We start from the raw sequence: 22,001 nt of genomic DNA, 5'->3' as shown, positions 1-22,001 counted from the left end.
AATGTCAGCTAGTTACAGAGAAAGTGCTATTACAAGAGCTACATATTTACAGTAAGTCATCATACATTAATGGTAGGTCTTATCGCTAATACATAATAGTTTGACCAATGGGGATATTACAGAGTCATAGGGGAGCTTCTGTTTATTATTAGTCCTCACAATACACTACTTGTTTCTGAATCTCATATGTCGTTCATCTACTGGAAGCGAAATGTGGATACAGTGCAAGGATTTCAGGTAATTTATCCATGGTAATAAGATAGGTTGCCATATCATACAGAGTGAGCTTAGATTTATCTCTAAATGGCTCAATTTTACTACAATCCAAGATATAGTGTTCGAGTGTGTGTCCCTGTCTTTGTCCACACACTTTACACTTTACTTCATCTAGATCCCTATACAAGCCGAACTGCCAGAGATACTTGTAGCCAATTAAGTCTTATACGAGCTGTGACAACATCTGTTCGTCTACTGACTTTGTTACTTGCCCCATACACATGTTTTACTTCACACATTTCATTGTGATGAACAATGGACCTACTAGTTCCAGTTTGCACTGTTCTACTTTCTTCAAATTCATCCAGGAATTCTCGTCTAATGACACTTTTAAGGGACCTAATTGATAACTCAAGATTCCGTTCAATACTGTCTTTATTTACTGCAGCCTTAGCAATGGCGTCAACTTTGTCATGTTCCTGCATGCCAATGTGAGAAGGAATCCACAACATTTTTATATTTACCCTCTTGCTAAGTATGCTGATATATCTACGTCTAGCTTCCAAGACAAGCACGTTATTACTTGATTGCAAACTGTTTATTGCTCGTAATGAGGAAAGGGAGTCAGAAATAATTAAGCTGTTTACTTCAGTGTTGTCAATAATTTCTAGTGCTACCAGTATCGCTACCAACTCGGCTTGCATTGTGGACGCCCAGTTACTAATTCGGATATTTCTTTGAATTGTGCTGCCATCGGGCTGATGAGCAATAACAGCACTTCCTGCCCTCCCTGTAGCTGTATTGAGTGATCCGTCAATGTATATGGTCTGTGCAATGTTGTTTTCAGCTTGTATATTGTGAATGTGTTCTATGGTGCTTAATTTAGCAGCAAGCTGAGCATGGAGGGTTGCTTGTGATTAGTTTCTTGGTGGGGTATGCAGGGGTCAGGATGTCAAAAGGTACTATCTGCCAGGGTGGAAGGAAGTGCTGTACTCTTTCATCTGTATATACATCGTGCAGTCCCATCATTTTAATATGAGTTGCCGTTCTTTGAATCCATTTAGACTCGCTAGTTCCATTTCGTATGTGTTCTAACAGTGCAACTGACACAATGTTGTTTTTGTTATCACGCAGCAGCTTTAGTCCCATCATAAGATTAATTTCAAATATTCTATCTCTAATGCTAAGTATATGTGACCCTGGCTATGGGGCAGGAGCCCACTAGTGCCAATGCAGTGCCACCTTGAGGACTCATATTTCAGACCAATTATATTAAGTTAGTATGTTTTAGTGTTATATTTAGATATTACGTCATAAATAATGGTAAGTATGAAACCGCTGGATTTTTTTTAATATTTTTTTTCTTTTGTTATCAGGCGATCTTCATGGAACTTACACACCTTACTGAAGGCATGCCTATCTGCAAGGATGCAAATTTTGAATGAAATTGGTCAACATCAACCTCAGCCACAGGTGGCTGAACTTTGATCTTTATTTTCTACAGGTAAGTAATTAGTAACTACATGGTTGAATAACTATTTCATTTATTATTCAATTTACATGAAACTTGCACATTATATGTAGAGTTTATGCCTCTACACACTTAAGCATTTTTATTTTCCTAAGTCCATTTATTGATTTTATAAATATTTATAAACATCATGCATGTTGTTGCATATTTTGGGGGGAAACTTTGAAAATTTGTATTATTGCACTAAATACATTTGGGATAGAAATATTCATAAAAAAAAACTTTATTATATAGCAATATGATGTCTGAGTGTCATAGAAATGATTTCGGTTGACACTTGTGTTTGTTATTCAACGTTGAAAAAATGTTGAAAATTTTTCTAAAATATGTTTTTTTTTCTCCCTATCTATTTAGGCTGCGATGCTGAAACTTGGACCAGTTGCAGCCCTTTTCACATGTAAAATATCAATAAATTTTGATTGCACTAGAACAACTTTTAATCATCCCGATTAACGCCCCATAATTATTAATATGTTAAGATCAGCATTTTATGGCTTCTTAATGACCAATATTGATATTACAGTTTTATAAAAATAATAAAACAAAACTAAATATTTAAATAAATTGTAAAGTAACTCAGGATATTGTAATTTTTTTATAAAATCTTTATTGTTTAATAAAACTGAAATAGAAGAGTTAGTGCCTTGAAAAAAGTACTCTCTTAGTATACCATATTTACGTATTTGTACCAAAAACATTATCTACAAGCAACAAGTCATATAAGTAGTCTTGTGCGAGAGCGGGTTACACCTTAGGTTGTAAAGAAACAGAGCCAGATTTTATGGTAGGCTCCCCAGGTGATGCCAGTGTGGGCTTTAAGTATGGCGAGTTGGGGTTGTGTCGTTTTCTCCCCTGATTCCATGTATGATTAACCAACCTGTGAGATGGGAATATTAGTTGAACTTATTGCTAGTTTTTTTTATCTACGCTGTGTATCTTTCATATAGAATAGGGTAGAAGCACATTGACGGGTATACCTAAGCTTGTTAATAAAAGACAACAAAATTTAAGCCGTTATAATGAACCAAAACTTTTTCATTAGCTTTTTAAAAAAAAACTTATATTAATTTTAATATTAAAAAATATAAAAAATATTAATTATCATTTAAATTTTAGCAAATTTTGCATATTATTTTGCAGTGTTAGAAAAATAAAAAATAATTTTATTAAAATATATTTGCTGAACCATGATTAATTAACTTATTGAGCTCTTTAATTAACGTCACTTGTATATTTTTGTAGTTAAGTTACTACTAATTTTTCTGCGATATTTTGAAGACCTATAAATTATATAGGATTTTGTATGTGAATGCCATATAGACATAGGGCATGTCATATAGACATAGAGCATGCCATATAGACATAGAGCATGTCATATAGACATAGAGCATGCCATATAGACATAGAGCATGCCATATAGACATAGAGCATGCCATATAGACATAGAGCATGCCATATAGACATAGAGCATGCCATATAGACATAGAGCATGCCATATAGACATAGAGCATGTCATATAGACATAGAGCATGCCATATAGACATAGAGCATGCCATATAGACATAGAGCATGCCATATAGACATAGAGCATGCCATATAGACATAGAGCATGTCATATAGACATATAGCATGCCATATAGACATAGAGCATGCCATATAGACATATAGCATGCCATATAGACATAGCGCATGTCATATAGACATAGAGCATGTCATATAGACATAGAGCATGTCATATAGACATAGAGCATGTCATATAGACATAGAGCATGTCATATAGACATAGAGCATGCCATATAGACATAGAGCATGTCATATAGACATAGAGCATGCCATATAGACATAGAGCATGCCATATAGACATAGAGCATGTCATATAGACATAGCGCATGTCATATAGACATAGAGCATGTCATATAGACATAGCGCATGCCATGTAAAGTAGTTCAGTAGTACAAATCGTAAACTTTTCGGGGTACAACAGTCAACTTTTGTACGTTGGACTAACATTTTCTGGAGAATAGGTTGATCCACTAATAGACATGAAGGCGTATGTGACAAAAATAAGAGCCTGGAATTCATTGCATAATATAATTGGTAATTGGAAAGGCGGGACCCTGGAGCTGAAGTTTGCTCCTGCAAGCATTGATCGGTAAGAACACTCACAGCCAAATAGTTCCTTCCAGGGTACAGTTTCTCAGTGGGTTAATTGTATAGGCTGTACTGTTTAATAGGGGAGGGACCCGGCTGTGCCCGGGTCTCTCTCCCCCTTCCCCCACCTGCTGTAATGAGGGTTCGAATCTATGCTCGGGATGATCCCAAAAGCAGTAAGCACTCCAGTTTGCAATTCTTTTACCATGTCATGGCATAGTCGACTAAGGCGCATCTGGGATCATCCCGGGCGTAGGTTCGAACCCTCATTACGGCCCTTGTGGATTTGTTCATTTGATATATCACGCTATTGTGATTTCTGTGTATTCACCTAGTTGTGCTTGTGGGGGTTGAGCTCCTGCTTTTTCGGCGCACCTCTCAACTGTCAATCAATATATTTTTTTTATTTTTTCACACACACACACACACACACACACACACACACACACACACACACACACACACACACACACACACACACACACACACACACACACACACACACACACACACACACACACACATTACTACACACACACTAAATTACTACATAGCCATACAAGAAGGAAGATGTCGGTAAATGACCAAGTGACAAGACTTAGGAAAACAGATGGGGCATATACAGAAAGCGACAAGGAAATCTGCGAGGTACTGAATGCAAAATTCCATGGAGTGTTCAACAACCGAGCCTGAGCAGCTCCCATTTTTAGAAGCGATTACCCTAGATGAAAGACTATCAGATATAGAGGTGACAGCAGAGGAGGTAATGAAACAGTTGACAACACTGGATGCAAATAAAGCTGTTGGACCAGACAAAGTATCACCGTGGATACTTAAAGAGGCAGCGCAGGCTCTCAGCGTGCCTCTGGCAATGATCTTTAATGAGTCACTTATGCCGGGAGAATTGCCCAGTTGCTGGAAGGAGGCAAATGTCGTACCGATTTTCAAAAAGGTGATAGGGAGGAGGCACTTAACTACAGACCCGTATCACTGACAAGCATCCCCTGCAAAATACTTGAAAGAATAATTAGGCTAAGACTTGTTGAGCACCTGGAGAGAATTGGGTTTGTAAACAAGCACCAACATGGGTTCTGGACAGGGAAATCATGCCTAACAAACCTTTTAGAATTCTATGATAAAGTAACAAGGATAAGGCAGGACAGAGAAGGCTGGGCAGACTGCATATTTCTTGACTGCCAAAAGACCTTTGATACAGTACCGCACATGAGACTGCTATACAAACTTGAGAGGCAGGCAGGAGTAAGCGGAAAGGCCCTAGTATGGGTGAAGAACTACCTAACAGGAAGGAGCCAGAGGGTAATGGTAAGGGGCGAGAAGTCGGATTGGCGAACAGTAACAAGTGGAGTACCTCAAGGATCGGTGCTGGGACCAATCCTCTTTCTAATTTACGTAAATGATATGTTTACAGGAGTGGAATCATACATGTCAATGTTTGCGGATGACGCAAAATTAATGAGAAGAGTTGTGACAGACGAGGATTGTAGGATCCTCCAAGAGGACTTAAACAGGTTGCAGAGATGGTCAGGGAAATGGCTACTGGAGTTTGACACCAGTAAATGTAAAGTTATGGAAATGGGATAAGGTGACAGGAGACCAAAAGGGACAGTACACAATGAAGGGGAACAGCCTACCTGTAACGATTCGAGAAAGAGACCTGGGAGTGGATGTGACACCTAATCTAACTCCTGAGGCACATATAAATATGATAACGACAGCAGCGTACTCTACACTGGCGAAAATTAGAACTTCATTCAGAAACCTAAATGAGGAGGCTTTTAGGGCGCTTTACACTGCCTACGTGAGACCCGTCTTAGAGTATGCCGCGCCATCATGGAGCCCCCACCTGAAGAAACACATAAAGAAACTGGAGAAGGTTCAGAGGTTTGCGACGAGGCTTGTCCCAGAGTTACGAGGGATGGGATATGAAGAGCGTCTGAAGGAACTGAACCTTACGACACTAGAGAAAAGAAGGGAGAGAGGAGATATGACAGGGACATATAAAATACTCAGGGGAATTGACAAAGTGGAAATAGATGAAATGTTCACACGTAATAATAACAGAACGAGGGACATGGGTGGGAAACTGGAAACTCAGATGAGTCACAGAGATGTTAGGAAGTTTTTCTTTTAGCGTGAGAGTAGTGGAAAAAATGGAATGCACTTGGGGAACAGGTTGTGGAAGCCAACTCTATTCATACTTTTAAAACTAGGTATGATAGGGAAATGGGACAGGAGTCATTGCTGTACACAACCGATAGCTGGAAAGGCGGGATCCAAGAGTCAATGCTCGATCCTGCAAGCACAAATAGGTGAGTACACACACACACACACACACACACATACACACACAACACACACACACACACACACACACACACACACACACACACACACATATACACACACACACACACACGAAGCAGGCCGTAGCAGCTATCTAGCTCCCAGGTACCTATTTACTACTAGGTAACAGAAGGATCAGGGTGAAAGAAACTCTGCCCATTTGCTTCTGCCATCGCCGGGAATCGATCCCAAGTCTCTAGGTCCATAAGACTAGAGCACTGTCCCACTCAGCCACTAGGCCCCCCTATGTGTGTGTATTGAAGAGCGATGAGGTAGAACATCTGGTTGACAGAGCCCGAGTGCATGGGGGGGGGGGGAATTGTGTGAAACCCCGATTTGTGCTTTGGAGAAGCTGCGGGATCCTCGTGAGGGCAGTAGCACTCCAGGTTGCAATTCTTTGACCATGTCGTAGCATAGTCGACTAAGGTGCGTTTGGGATTATCCTTGGCAGAGGTTCGAACCCTTATCACGGCCCTTGTGGATTTGTTCATTTGATATATCACGCTATTGTGATTTCTGTGTGTATGTAGATTTTTTGTTTAATAAATTTATACTGTGTGTTGAGGTCACATTTAATCGTCAGGCTGCTATCGCGGGGAAGGCTACTACTTGACAGTCTTTATGAGAGAGTCCAGCTGCTGGACACCTTTTTTAACCTGAAAAGTGGCAGTGTTGATGGCTTCAGGGTGGTTACTGCAAGATTCAGGAACTCTTAAAGCTCTTCTAAGGTCGTTGGTTGCTTCACATTCCAGGCGATAGTGAAGTAATGGCTTTTCTGTGATTGTTTGGGAAAATGCATATTCCCTCTGTCGGGGTTCACCAATCTCCCAGTTGTATCTGTAAGCTAGACGTAGTCTATATAACCGAACTGCTATTTCTCTGTGGATTCCTTTGGGATATTTAACCTTTCTAACTTGGTGGCCTGAAGATACCATATTGAAGAGGGCGAACCTTCTGCTACTCTCTGGTGTAGATGAGTTTTGTTGAGGTGTGAGAGGTTTTTGGTTGTGTGTTTTTGATTCAGCTACTCAGAACAAAGTTGCAAGTAGCACGGGCTATGGTGAGCCCGTAGTGGACTTGCCTGGCACAGGAACGAGGCTGTGTATGTGTGGTTTTTGGTGATGGTGTTTTTTTATGTAACTTTCGGCTGGGTTGGATTGTTTTGTGTATCACTGGATGACGAGGTTGCCAATTTTGCAATTTCTTCGACTTTCTCATTAATGGGATTTCAACAGGGGATGGGATCCAGTTTAGGGTTATGTTGAGTCTTTTGCCTAAAGCGACTGCTCCAAGATAAAAAAAATTGTGGTAATTGTTTCCACGTTGTCTTTCCACTGCTTTTGAAGTGCAGCTTTTGAGACTGTGTGTTTGATTGCATTTTGAGTGTTTCGAACAATCACATATGCGAATGCCTGTTGTATAGCGAACAGCTCAGTTTGGGTTATGATACTGGTCCTCCCAGTCTCCAATATGCCTGTTCGCTGTCCGTGCAAAGAGCAGATCATAGGCAGCCTTTTTCGTTGGCAGACCTTCTATTACTATTTTGAATGTAGGCTCCTCCCACGGTGGGGAACAAGGTGTAGTTTGGGTGTGGTTGATCACCTTCTCTATCAAGAATCATCCTTTTTAATCGTTGTCTGTTTAGGACTTTTCCCGCTCTGGCAGCCCAAGAGTTTCCGTTGTTTTGGCCAAGTCCAACCATAAAGGCCTGCCATACTGGGGACCGGATCATGGAAAACAATTATCTTACTGATAATCGAAGCTGTTCTTTGCGATATTCTTTCTTGAAGAGAGGGCAACCCCGTTTCAAGTCTTAGAGTTTCAAGCCTGGTTCACATGGGGGCTCCCAGGGCAGCTCTCATAGCATTGTTTTGGGCTAATTTAAGCTTTTTCCGCTGTTGGTGTGATATATTTGTGAGTGCAGGTGCTGCATAGTCGATCACTGAACTGACTGCCTGTACGTGCGAAGGACTTGCAGATTGGCTCCTCTAGAGAGGGGAGGTTAGCGACCTGAGGATTGCCGTCCGGCCGCAGTTCTCTCTCTCAAGTAAGTGACCTCAGCCTTAAAATTGATGTGTGTGTGTCCAGGATTATTCCTAGATACTAATAAGTGTCAACCCATTCAATTGTACACACATTCAAAGTATAGAGCCTGTACTGTGAGTTGGGTGTTGGTCTTCACTATTTTTATGGGCATGGCCTTTGACTTTGAGGGGATGAGTTTGATACCAATCTGTTTTGCCTCTTTACTGATGCAGTCTAAGCATTTGGGTGCAAGGCGCGCCGCATCCCTTCCTTTTATGATGATGACAAAGTCGTCCGCGTAGTTTAGCAGCCTGCAGTGATGTGGAAGTTTCAACCTCATTATTCTTTCCATTAAACAGTTGAAGAGAAGAGGGCTGAGAATACCTCCTTGCGGTGTACCACTTTCATGTCTTTTGTACTCAGAGACTGTGCCATGAAGTTTTACTCTTGCTTCTCTGTTTATGAGGACAGTTTTTTGGTCCAGGAGAGCTGACCTCTTTGTCGATGAGGCAGCAGAGAATAGCTGTGGCGCTAGCCAGTTCAAAGTCTTTCTTAAGGTCCAGGATATCAGCATTCCTGGTCTGTCATTCAAGTGGGCTAACAGAGTTGTAATACATTCCACTGTGCCAGCCCCTCTTCTACAGGCGTACATATTCTGGTGCATTTTAGGCATTTTCCATTCAAGTCTGTAGAGTGCCATTCTGTCAGCCATCATGGCTTCACGGCTTTGAAGAGAGAAATCGGCCTTGGATTACCTGGCTCTCGGGTTTTGGGATCGGTATTATGTCTGCCCTATTCCAAGCTGTAGGTCTAGTTTGAGAAGTCCAGGCTTAATTGATTAACCTAAGGTATGCAGCGTCTCCCTCTGGGCAAAGGTTTTTAATCATTTTAGATGGTTATTTTGTCGTCTCCATTGGCTGTATCTTTGGAGTTTTTCTTAGCCTGATTCAGCTCATCCTGAGTGAAAGGGGTATTAGTGTTAGAGACTTCTGCACATGCTGTTAGGATTCTGTGCCACCTTTCTTCCTCTAGTCCTGTCTGCACTGCTAATACATCTGGTGGAAGGTGATTGGTGGCTGCTCTTTCTGCAAACCTGGTTGCCAGTACTTCGGCTTCCTGTTGAGGATCCTTGGGGTGTGGAGCTTTAGGTGTTTTATTTCCTATGGCCCGGTGGATTTGCTGCCACATCTCTCCGAGAGAGGTGTGTTCATTCAGGTGTGAACACCATTCCAGCCACTTTTGTTCTTTTATTGTCTGGTCTCTCGATGCACATGTTCCTTGACCTCACAAAGTAAGATCCTGTTGCGGTCACTTGGCTGCTTTTTGTATAGCTTTCTTGTTCTGTTGAGTCTATAATTGAGTTCTCTGACACGTTCGCAATAGTACCAATGATCTTTGTGGTGTCTGGTGGAATTTTTTTCAGTAGGATTGAGTGGTTGGCTGCACTTTGATTCCTTGACAAAATCTTGTTCGGCCTGATTAATGTCTTTGGGAACATCATAGTTTCTATGCCACTCTGAAATGAGGTTTTAAATCGGTCCCAGTTTGCTAAAGCAAAGTTCCAGGCTTCAGATGGAGGCGGAGGTGGGGTGGGTAGGTCTAACTAAGATCAATTTGGACCCCATAGTGGTCGCTTGTGAGTGTGGGCTCAACTGACCATGTTGCTGCATCTCTTAGGGAGGCTGAAACGAAGGTTAGGTCTAATCTGCCTCCTTGGATGTGGGTAGGTTCATTCTTGTTTAGGATTTGGATTTCTGGTAGCTGGTCTAGTAGATGTGTAATGTGAGTGCTGGCCTCATTTGATGTGTTCGAGCCCAGTGTCAAACGATGATGGGCATTGAACTCACCACAAATTATTGTTTGAGGTGGTCACGTGTCGAAATAGCACTGAGAGATCCATTTCAGCATGTGAAGACCTGTAAACATTAAACACTTCAAGTTTATCGTGTCTTAGCTCTATGGATACTCCCATCACCTCTGTCCCTGCTCCACAATTGGGTGGGCTGGTTATAGGCTTGGAGATCAGGTCACATTTCACATAGATTGCACATCCCCTGGATTGCCCGTTGATCCATGGAAGGAAGAAGCCTCGATAGCCTGAGATTTTAGGTTCTAATCCGGCTCGAAGCAAGCTCTCCTGTAGTATCAGGATGTCTATGCCTTTGGTAGCTGCTATGCATTACAAGTGTTGCAATTTTGTGTGCAGACCTTGCATATTCCATTGCAGGATCTTTTGTCCTCTTGGTCGTTGGAATTTGCTGATATTATCGTGGTATCTATGGAGTCAGATGAACTCACCATGGAAGTTGAAACTGGAGTTGAGGATCTTGGTGTACTTGAAAATGACTCATCAATGCTTTTAGAGGTACTGGACTCTGCTTGTTTTTTAGGAGAGTATTTCTTGCCCTGCGTTTTTGAAGGTGAGGATATTGTTTTTTTCGACTTTCTTGAGCTTGTGCTCAATTCTCTTTCGAGTCTCTGTGGTTTGCTTGATACCGTGTTCCGACAGCAAACTTTCGACCAATTCCATGACCAAGACCTTAAGTATTGGCCAGAGGATGTCCAGTTGTTCTGGAGCACTACTTACTGCTTTGCTGGTTTGGGGCCTGTTTACTCTTTGGCCCTTATCAGTGGAAACTCGGACACCCTTGCCATCATTGCTTCCCGTATGCTTACTGGATGCAGTGGGAGGGCTATTACGTTGAACAATTTTCTTGTGGCCCCCAGCCATCCCCCTGACCTGGACAGAGGCCTTCATACCCTCCGCCATGGCTCATGGTAAAAGGCCATGTGCCCCCTTCACCTGTCATGGTAAGCTCCACGCTGTTTCTCCTATAATAACAGGATGTCTATGCCTTTAGTTGCTGCTATGCCTTGCAAGTGTTGCAATTTTGTGTACACCCCTTGCGCATTCCATTGCAGGGGAGCTGATATATGTTTTGGTTGGGGCTTCTGCTCTTGAATGGGTGGACACTTATCAGTATCTAGGAATAATCCTGGACACACACACATCAATTTTAATGCTGAGGTCACTTATTTAAGTGAGCGAACTACGGCCCGATCGGCAATAATCAGGTCACTAACCTCCCTCTCTGTAGGAGCTTTGCTTTGATGTCCAAAGAGCTTGGAAAGGATGTAGGAGGGAAGAAAAATGAGGCGGTGAAATTCTTGGAAGAGGATCTGGATGTGGAGAGAGGAGGCTTGAAAGTTCGGTGGCCTGTCCACCGCGGGTTGGCATATGTTTTTTTTCTTGGCTTGGGACTTGAGATCTTCTTAACAGGCAGGAGGCTAGTGGTGAGGCGATGAGTGAGGTCCTGGTTCAGGTGAGGTCTTCTGTCTGGCTTGAAGGAGGCGTCTTTCCTATGGTGATGGTGAACCGGGGAGTTCTAGAAGTAGTTTGGTGCCTGGAGGTAAGGGTTTGGCGTGGTGAACTTTCTTATGAATACTCCTAACTCCAAATTAGGTATCGGAGTTCCTTCCGGGTCTTCTTCGTATTCAGAGAAGTTGATTTTTTTGGTAAATATTGGGTCGATGTGTTCCTCATTCAGGTGGGCGATGTCGATATAGTTTTTTAGCGTGTTGACATGTGGAGAGCCAATCTGCAAGTCCTTCGCACATACTATGTACAGGCAGTCAGATCAGTGATCGACTATGCCGCACCTGCACTCATAAGTCTATAACACCAACAGTGGAAAAAGCTTGAAGTTGCCCAAAACAATGCTATGAGAGCTGCCCTGGGAGCCCCCATGTGGACCAGGCTTGAAACTCTAGACTGGAGACGGGTTTGCCCTCTCTACAAGAAAGAATATCACAAAGAACAGCTGCAATTAACAGTAAGATAATTATTTCTCCTGATCCAGTCCCAGTACGGCAGGCCTTGGTGGTTGGACTTGGCCAAAACAATGGAAACTCTTGGCTGCAAGAGCAGGAAAAGTCCTAAACAGACTACATTTAAAAAGCATGATTCTTGATAGAGAGGCTGATCATCCACACCCAAATTACACTTTCCCCACCGTGGGAAGCCTACTTTCAAAATAGTAATAGAAAGTCTCCCAATGAAAAAGGCTGCCTATGATCCGACAATCCTAAGGCGCATAATAGAAGAGCAAATGTAGCATAGCAGTAGCAGGAGCCACCCACATCTTCACAGACGGATCGGTGACACAGAAAATGAGAGTGCTGGCGCTGCTCTTTGCACGGCCAGCGTTCAGGCATATTGGAGACTGGGAGGACTAGTATCATCAACCCAAACTGAGCTGTTTGCCATACAACAGGCATTCGCATATGTGATTGCACAAAACACTCAAAATGCAATCATACACACAGACTCAAAAGCTGCACTTCAAATACTAGGACAAAAACAGTGGAAAGATAACGTGGAAATAATTACCACCATTTTGTATCTTGCAGCAGTCGCTAAAGGCAAAGGACTCAACATAACCCTAGACTGGATCATCCCATGTTACAATCCCATTAAGTGAGAAAGCGATGAAATTACTAAATTAGCAACTCGTCTTCCAGTGATACATAAAACAATTCAACCCAGCCTAGAGCACATAAAAAACATCATCAAAAAAACTCTCACACCTCAACAAAGCCTACCTGCACCAGAGAATAGCTGAAGGTTCGCCCTCTGCAACATGGTATCTTCAGGCAACCAAATCGGAAAGGTTAAATATCCCAAAAGGAATCCACAGGGAAATAGCAGTTAGGTTATATAGACTACGTCTAGGTTACAGATGCAACTGGGAGATTGGTGAACCCCGACAGAGAGAGTGCATCTTCTGCCAAACTGTCACAGAAAAGCCATTACTTCACTATCTTCTGGAATGTGAAGCAACCAACGACCTTAGAAGAGCTTTAAGAGTCCCTGAATCATGCAGTGGCCACCCTGAAGCCATCAACACAGCCACTCTCCTGGTCAACAAAGGTGTCCAGCAGCTGGACCCTCATAAAGACTGTCAAGCAGTATCCTCCGCCGCGATAGCAGCTTGACGATTAAATGCGACCTCAGAATACTGAAAAGAATTACTGAACAAAAAATTGTACCACTTACGGGCTATTCATGCCCGTGCAACCTCTTGGGTGGCTTAATCATTATCTATCTCTATCTATCTGCAGAACTGCAGTATCTGCGCCCAGGAGCACCAGGAGCAACACAGCCTGCACATCCTCCCACCGACGCTGCCTACTCTGCAAATGTCCCGCACACTGCAGCTTCACCTGACTGTCTCCACCGGCAGGAGGAAATAAAAAAGATGAGCAAACACTACCTCACCTCAGCCAGCCAACCCGCCTACGTCCGCTCTTCCGGCCATGCCCGCGAACACACTTGGGGAAGCTGCTACTACCTCACCTCCGCTTGGTCCCTCACCTCCGCTTGGTCCCTCACCTCCGCTTGGTCCCTCACCGCTTGGTCCCTCACCACCGCTTGGTCCCTCACCACCGCTTGGTCCCTCACCTCCGCTTGGTCCCTCACCTCCGCTTGGTCCCTCACCTCCGCTTGGTCCCTCACCTCCGCTTGGTCCCTCACCTCCGCTTGGTCCCTCACCACCGCTTGGTCCCTCACCCGCTTGGTCCCTCACCACCGCTTGGTCCCTCACCACCGCTTGGTCCCTCACCTCCGCTTGGTCCCTCACCACCGCTTGGTCCCTCACCTCCGCTTGGTCCCTCACCTCCGCTTGGTCCCTCACCACCGCTTGGTCCCTCACCTCCGCTTGGTCCCTCACCACCGCTTGGTCCCTCACCTCCGCTTGGTCCCTCACCTCCGCTTGGTCCCTCACCACCGCTTGGTCCCTCACCTCCGCTTGGTCCCTCACCTCCGCTTGGTCCCTCACCACCGCTTGGTCCCTCACCTCCGCTTGGTCCCTCACCACCGCTTGGTCCCTCACCACCGCTTGGTCCCTCACCACCGCTTGGTCCCTCACCTCCGCTTGGTCCCTCACCTCCGCTTGGTCCCTCACCACCGCTTGGTCCCTCACCACCGCTTGGTCCCTCACCTCCGCTTGGTCCCTCACCGCAGGCCTCACTACCACCACCCATGCCTGCAGTTACCACCAACAACACCCTGCTGCTGTTACTACTACACCTCGCCGATAAACTGGCGGGGCAACGACGTCTACCTATACGTCCACACCATCAACCAGCTGCTCACCGCAAATGGACTACCGACGGTGACGGTACCAGGCGACCATCTCCCAGCTCCTCCACCTGCGGCCGGCAATGGCGAGAATGGCCTTGCAACCGACGACGAAGACAAAAGTACTTCTCTAAGTGCTCTTCATTCCGCCCAACGAGTTCAATGGCAACGCACACACCACACGAAAATTGGCCCACAAATGTAACAAGATAATCAGCCAGAACAAATACCCGCACTCCATGTATGTCCACGCCCATACCATAAACTCCTACACTAACCTCACAATACTGAAGAAAGAATACCGCGGCCCAGAATTCCACCGCAAATTCTCAGACAGACAAATACAATTCGTCGAAAAACGATGACGATCCTGATGGTACCAAACTACCAAGGTTGTTGTGTTCAGATATAAAGCGTCGCTTGGCACATTAAACTGCTGCCTGGTGACCAACCGTCCTGCGGGCCATGAACTGCCAGCGACCTTGAAGATCTCATCCATCCACAGATCTCCAGTATCAGATATTGATATTGGTAATGGCTGCAAAGAGCCTCCACTTACAGGCTATTCATGCCCGTGCCTCCTTTTGGGTGGCTTAATCTTTATCAATCATCATCATTATCTCAGAGGATTACTTGGGTATCCCAAGATTATGCCCAATTATGCATCCAAGATTATTCGCATGGATTCATTTTGTACTTTCTCCAACTTCTTCAGTCTACCTTTACCAAAACAAGAAACGACAGGTGCAGCATAACCAATAAGAGATCTCACAGTATGTCATGTGATTGTTATTGTAATGTGAAGTGTAAAATATGATTAATATTTGATTATATGATCACATTCCTCTAGGCCTAGCTCCGACGTTCAAGTTACTATTATAAAAAATTACTGAGCTTTGAACATTAGCTTAATTGTCCTACTTATTTAATTGATTATTAATTTATTAGTAGACAAGCTACACCAAAAACTTTTACATAATTATTTCAATGTCTAGTTAATTTGACAAACATTTGGTGATGTTATAAAAAGAAATTGTAATAAAAATCACAATGAAAAAGATTATGCAAAAATTTAACATTATAAATATATTTTTATAAAGTAATGAAATTTTTTTTATGAAATATATACTGAAATTTAAGTCTTATACTTGAAATTTATATATTACTTAGATAGATGTAAGTAAAATAGTGATTGAGACTGGTTGAATCAGTTTTGCATCTACAGCTCTTCAAAAATAACATGAATACAAAAATTACAATACTCAGATTTTTCTTAAAATATACATATTCTTTGAGATTATTATTTAGATGCTAAGAGAATGTGCATTATCTCGTTTTTAAATTTTAGATTCAACTGTACCCTGAAAAGTTTAACAATAATTATTTTATAAATTTGTCTCACCTCGATTACTTAAGAGAAAACGGATGTTTATACACATCAGTAACTTGTCAATTCCACTTATTTTGTTAAATTTCAGTTTAGTTAATTTATTGTGCACTCTTTACCCATCGTATGTGCGGTAGTGGATTCCATACCCATTCTGAGGATGGTAGTGGACCCCATACCCATCCTGTGGATGGTAGTGTACTCAATACCCATCCTGTGGATGGTAGTGTACTCAATACCCATCCTGTGGATGGTAGTGGACCCCATTCCCATCCTGTGGATGGTAGTGGACCCTATACCCATCCTGGTTTTTTTATTATTATTATTTTCTACCACAGACGTGGCCACACATTTACAATGCTAAGCAGCATATATACATTTTCTTCTGTCCTCCATGGACAGGGTTAGAGATGTGTTAAACATATGGTTCAGGGATTTATTAAACAATCAACCACAGAAGGTGATTCGGTGCTTTTAAAATGCTAAGCTAACCTACATACGTAAATACATAGATACACAGATTTACGAATGCCCTACGTAAAGTGTTCGAAGTGTCATTAATGTGCATTTACAAAGGTGAAATGTAATTTTGATTAGCTTCCATATGTACTTTATACACATACACATACATATACATACACACACATAAATGTACATATACATATATACACACACACATGCATTCACATACATTTATCTCTTTTACTCTGAGAGGGTGAGATAGCGGATAGAGAAACTAGTGTGCAATTAGCACTTAATCACTGAAGGTGACTAAGGTGATTTTACAAGCTCAGGTTATATAGTTATATCACATACATACATTGTATAATTGACACATTGCATGGTCAATCTTAGGAACAAGTCCAATATATCATCAAGTGTTCCAGTACTTATATAGTAATTACACAGTTCAGCATACCTTAGCCCAGGAGGGCGAAAGTCAGTCAGTATGGGACATTCTACAATATAATGTTCAAGAGAGTACAATGTTTTCTCTTTCAAAAAGTTGACACATTGTGTACTCGACATTTGGGTTTTGAGAAAGCTGCTAAATACGTCTATATCCCAGGCGTATTCTGGCCATTATAACATCACATCCTGTGTGTGGCAGTGGACCCCATACCCATCCTGTGGATGGCAGCGGACCCATTACCCATCCTGTCGATGGTAGTGTACCCCATATCCATCTTGTGTGTGGCAGTGGACCCCATACCCATCCTGTAGATGGTAGTGTGCCCCATACAAATCCTTGTGTGCGGAGGTGGACCCCATACCCATCCTGTGGTTGGTAGTTCTTGACGCGAAGCCTGACGATGCTCCCAACTTGTGAGCTTATTCTGCAGATCAGAGCTACTCATAGATGATGTAGTATACGTTGTTGTTGTTGTTTTAGATTTAGCTACTCGGAATAAAAAGTTCCAAGTAGCACGGGCTATGGTGAGCCGGTAAGTGGAGGCTCTTTGGAGTCATTATCTGTAACAATAGCTGATACTAGAGATCTGGGGATGGATGGGGTCTTCATGGTGGTTTTCAACGTCGGAGGGCTGACTGTACCAGTTATGGAGCTGGTGGGGTTTATGTAGACCTCCAGGTTTTCCGTTTTTTCTTTGCCTGAGACTTGGGCTGAGCCGTGCTGTCGTTGGAGTTTGGTGACGTGGCCTCCATGAGGAGGTCTGTACCGAGTAGGCGTGGTATTTGTGGTGTGGCGGTGGAGCTCCTACTACGATTTCTTCTTCTGAGGAGTCCGTAACCTCCGGAGTTGGTGTTTTCGTCTTTCGCCTCGCAGCCTGAGGTAAGCTCAGGTGTCGTGGATTGGTGGTAGAAACTATTTCAGGAGCAATAGTGGTGTTCGCATTTGTAGACAACTCGTCTGCTAACGCGGCTGCTGAGATAGTGATGGTAGAAGTGTTGGGAGCTGGAGAGGGAAATAGCTCTGTTTGTGCCGCCAGGAGCCTGGGTGGTTCTGGAGACTGTGTTGAGACGGGTCATGTGAGGCGTGTTGTGCATTGCTTTGGGTAGTTGATCTACTAGTTCATTATGAAGAATACCACAATGCGCTGGGACCCATTGGATAGAGGTATCATAACCGTTCAATCGATGTTCATGAAGAAGTTGAAGACATGGGTAAACAAACTCCTTGCACGTTGTTGAAGAGTACGTAATTGCTTGAATCGCACTCTTGGAGTCACTGCAAATTGTATATGTCCCGACTGGTAATGTTGCGATTATTTGGAGAGCTTGATATAAGGCATATAATTCAGCTGTGAAAATAGATAGTTGGTTTGGTAACCGCCATCCCTGTTTGAGATGGTATTCCGGTATCCATACAGCGCTAGTGACCGAGGGTACGTTGTTCATGATGATGCGAGATCCATCTGTATAAATCGCTGTGGTATTTGGGTAGCAATTTTTCATCGTTGAGGTAAAGACTGAGGCTATGGCCGAGTTTGGTGTAGAATTTTGAATGTTGTCTTCGAGTTGTATTGATGTATTAGGAGTTGTATGGTGGTGGAATTCCAAGGTGGAATGGGGGGAACAGTAAGTTGGGTTTCCGAGTTTTGGAGTAGAGTGAGGTCTATATTGAGGTTATTTGTAGCCCGTGTGAGGAAAGGTTGCAAGTGATTATTTGGAAAGCGGGAGTTATGTAGGTTAACTGTTGGGTTTATTTTTTATCTGTATTTACATGGGTAAACAAACCCATGTTTGTTTACCCATGTAAAACAAACATGTTTTACATGGGTAAACATGTTTGCTTGTTTACCCATGTAAAACAAGCAAACATGGGTAATACCCATGTTTGTTTATCAACCATGTTTGATTGTCCCCAATCCGATCGTCGCGGCTTGGGTGCGCCGTAGGGTGTTGCGTCATACGTTATAAACATCTATTGTTTCGTAATAGCGTGGAAAATAGCTTGCTATGCATAAACAAATTACAAACTCACTCATTGGCAACAGTCTCGAGTGAGAGGAGGGGGAGGGTTGAGCTGAGTCAGTCACACATTGTATTTATTTATTTATTTATTTATATACAGGAAGGGACATTGGGTTTGTGAGAATACATAGCATAGTATTTATGCTATGTATAAATTGGAGCAGGGAGATATTGTATCTCCCTGCTGGTATAGCTATTGGTCACGCGGTCTCGCTGGAATATCGCATTTTTGTGGCATCTACTGCACAATGGGGCTCGTGTCGAACAAAACGAAGGGGAGGACTCAGAATCCAAATGAGTCTCTACTCCACCGAGTTTGGAAACTCGCCTCCAAAAACAAATATGTTAGTCGTGTAATGTTAGACTTCGCCATGGCAATGACAGCTGTCAACTACAACGCTGGGTATATGATGGGATCTCTGACGAACTTCCTTGGTCTACCACAGAGTGATATGCGGGACTGGTACTTCAACATGAAGGACAAGAATATGCAGAATCCAACGAGACGCACCACCAAGCCAAGAAAGGTCCCTGTTGATTTTTGATTGTTGCCGCCGAAGGCGGCTAGTTTATTGTGCACCCCATACTCATCCTGTGAGCGGTAGCGCAAAAGCATTACAGGGCACAAAAGGTCTTTATCAGACCTCATCTTAGATTATTACATAAACAATTTCATCTATCCTTCACACCTTATAGTTACAATGTCAGCTAGTTACAGAGAAAGTGCTATTACAAGAGCTACATATTTACAGTAAGTCATCATACATTAATGGTAGGTCTTATCGCTAATACATAATAGTTTGGCCAATGGGGATATTACAGAGTCATAGGGGAGCTTCTGTTTATTATTAGTCCTCACAATACACTACTTGTTTCTGAATCTCATATGTCGTTCATCTACTGGAAGCAAATGTGGATACAGTGCAAGGATGTCAGGTAATTTATCTATGGTAATAAGATAGGTTGCCATATCATACAGAGTGAGCTTAGATTTATCTCTAAATGGCTCAATTTTACTACAATCCAAGATATAGTGTTCGAGTGTGTGTCCCTGTCTTTGTCCACACACTTTACACTTTACTTCATCTAGATCCCTATACAAGCCGAACTGCCAGAGATACTTGTAGCCAATTAAGTCTTATACGAGCTGTGACAACATCTGTTCGTCTACTGACTTTGTTACTTGCCCCATACACATGTTTTACTTCACACATTTCATTGTGATGAACAATGGACCTACTAGTTCCAGTTTGCACAGTTCTACTTTCTTCAAATTCATCCAGGAATTCTCGTCTAATGACACTTTTAAGGGACCTAATTGATAACTCAAGATTCCGTTCAATACTGTCTTTATTTACTGCAACCTTAGCAAGGGCGTCAACTTTGTCATGTTCTAATGTCCTGCATGCTAATGTGAGAAGGAATCCACAACATTTTTATATTTACCCTCTTGCTAAGTATGCTTATATATCTACGTCTAGCTTCCAAGACAAGCACGTTATTACTTGATTGCAAACTGTTTATTGCTCGTAGTGAGGAAAGGGAGTCAGAAATAATTAAGCTGTCTACCTCAGTGTTGTCAATAATTTCGAGTGCTACCAGTATCGCTACCAACTCGGCTTACATTGTGGACGCCCAGTTACTAATTCGGATATTTCTTTGAATTGTGCTGCCATCGGGCTGATGAGCAATAACAGCACTTCCTGCCCTCCCTGTAGCTGTATTGAGTGATCCGTCAGTGTATATGGTCTGTGCAATGTTGTTTTCAGCTTGTATATTGTGAATGTGTTCTATGGTGCTTAATTTAGCAGCAAGCTGAGCATGAGGGTTGTTTGTGATTAGTTTCTTGGTGGGGTATGCAGGGGTCAGGATGTCAAAGAGTCTGGCCCTAGCTTCGGTGCGGGGCAGACGTGTTGAATCGGCGCTCCAGCAGTTTGGTGTTGTTTGCCCGTTTCGGCCGGTTGGGGGCGGGTGTGTGTCTGCTCGCCTGTGCTGACGTGGCGTTACGATGGGGTCCCTCTACCCCCAGTCGTCCGGGCTCAGTCTGTGGGACTAGAGTTCTCTGTGCGGGCTGGTTACCCGGAGATTGCCCTGGCTTGTGAGCTGCTCTCTGTCCCTGTGTTTGCGATTTATGGGGTAGAGTTGGTAACGGCCCGTAGGGCCATTGTGAAGTTTGCAGAGGAGGCGGCGTATCGCGATTTTCTCCGGCGATACGAGGGGCGGACACTGCCCCTGCCGGATGGTGCGGGCACTGTCACCCTCTCGGATAGAAGTGGTGCACTTACTTACATCAGTGTGCATGGGGCTCCCTTGGAGTTTCCAGAGGCTCTGCTACGGCGGTATTTCGGGCGGTTTGGCGCAGTTGTTAGTGTGAGTGAACGTGGTGTCTTCTAGTCCTCTTAAGGGTGTGAGGTCTAACATTCGCACCCTGGGCATGAGACTCCGGGCGGATATTCCGTCCTCTGTGCGCCTTATGGGGTTCAACGTTCGGGTGTTTTACGCCCGTCAGCCGCGGACGTGTTATCGTTGTGGTCTTTTGGGCCATCAGGCTGCTGACTGTTCTGCGCCTCCTGTTGCACCAGTGAACCTCTTCAGTGAGGAGGATTTTCCGCCCCTTCCTGTGGGGGATGATTCGGTGGGTATGGACGTCTCTTCGGCTGAGGAGGTGCCCTCTGTAGCAGCTGTTGCTCCGCCTGTTGCGCCCCCTGTTGTTGCCGCATCTCCTCCGGAGGTTGTGTCCTCGCCTAGTGCTCCAGCTGGTGTCCCTGAGCCTCTTCCGCCTGCCGTTTGCTCGGTCCCCTCGTCTTCCAGTTCTTCCTCTGCTGTGTCTGTCCCGGTCCCTGCACCCTCGCCGTCTGTCCCGGCTGTGCTGGGAGCTGAGGTGGATCCGGAATTCCCTCCTGTGCCTGGCCTGGTGCCCCGTGTGGTTGAGGAGGCTGCGGCGTGCGTCGGTTCGCTCGGTTGGTGCTGCGCGGGTCGCTGAGTCTGCCTCCGGGTCTGATGATGTGCGGCCCGAGCCTAAGCGTTCCCGGCGTTCTTCAGTGTGGGCTGATGTTGGCGAATTCGACGAGTGTCGTCCTTCCGTTGACGGTGGCGTGGCTCCGGATGCGGTGCACACTACGGTGGTGGCGGAGGTACACTTGCCTGAGGATGCCGGTGCCGGCGTTTCGGCCTCAACCTCTGGTCCGGTGTCCGAGGGTCCTGCGTCGGATGGCTCCGGTTCTTCGTGGGCGGTGGTTCCCCCTGCTGTAGTT

This window comes from Procambarus clarkii, chromosome 46 (genome assembly GCF_040958095.1).
Source record: "Procambarus clarkii isolate CNS0578487 chromosome 46, FALCON_Pclarkii_2.0, whole genome shotgun sequence".
Lineage (NCBI taxonomy): Eukaryota > Metazoa > Arthropoda > Malacostraca > Decapoda > Cambaridae > Procambarus > Procambarus clarkii.
This window is presented reverse-complemented; position numbering follows the sequence as displayed.